Source organism: Eleutherodactylus coqui, unplaced genomic scaffold, assembly GCF_035609145.1.
Source record: "Eleutherodactylus coqui strain aEleCoq1 unplaced genomic scaffold, aEleCoq1.hap1 HAP1_SCAFFOLD_42, whole genome shotgun sequence".
Classification (NCBI taxonomy): domain Eukaryota; kingdom Metazoa; phylum Chordata; class Amphibia; order Anura; family Eleutherodactylidae; genus Eleutherodactylus; species Eleutherodactylus coqui.
This window is the reverse complement of record NW_027101829.1, coordinates 996408-996953: the sequence shown is the minus strand read 5'-3', so window position 1 is coordinate 996953 and position 546 is coordinate 996408.

Here is a 546-nt window from a genome sequence, read left to right as displayed (position 1 = left end):
CCGTCCTGTTACTCGGCACCTGAGAGGTGTAGACCGTGTTTGAAAATGCAATAAGCTTGAGCTCCCCGCCTAGAGCATGAATCAGAGCACGATTCGCGTCTAACACAAACTCACTGTTTTCACCGTCCTGTAACTCGGCACCTGAGAGGTGTAGACCGTGTTTGAAAAAGCATTACGCTTGCGCTCCCAGCCTAGAGCATAAATCCCAGCACGATTCGCGTCTAACACAAACTCACTGTTTTCACCGTTCTGTAACTCGGCACCTGAGAGGTGTAGACCGTGTTTGAAAAAGCATTACGCTTGCGCTCCCAGCCTAGAGCATGAATCAGAGCACGATTCACGTCTAACACAAACTCACTGTTTTCACCGTCCTGTAACTCGGCACCTGAGAGGTGTAGACCGTGTTTGAAAAAGCAATAAGGTTAAAGCATGAATCAGAGCACGATTCACGTCTAACACAAACTCACTGTTTTCACCGTCCTGTAACTCGGCACCTGAGAGGTGTAGACCGTGTTTGAAAAAGCAATAAGCTTGAGCTCCCAGCCT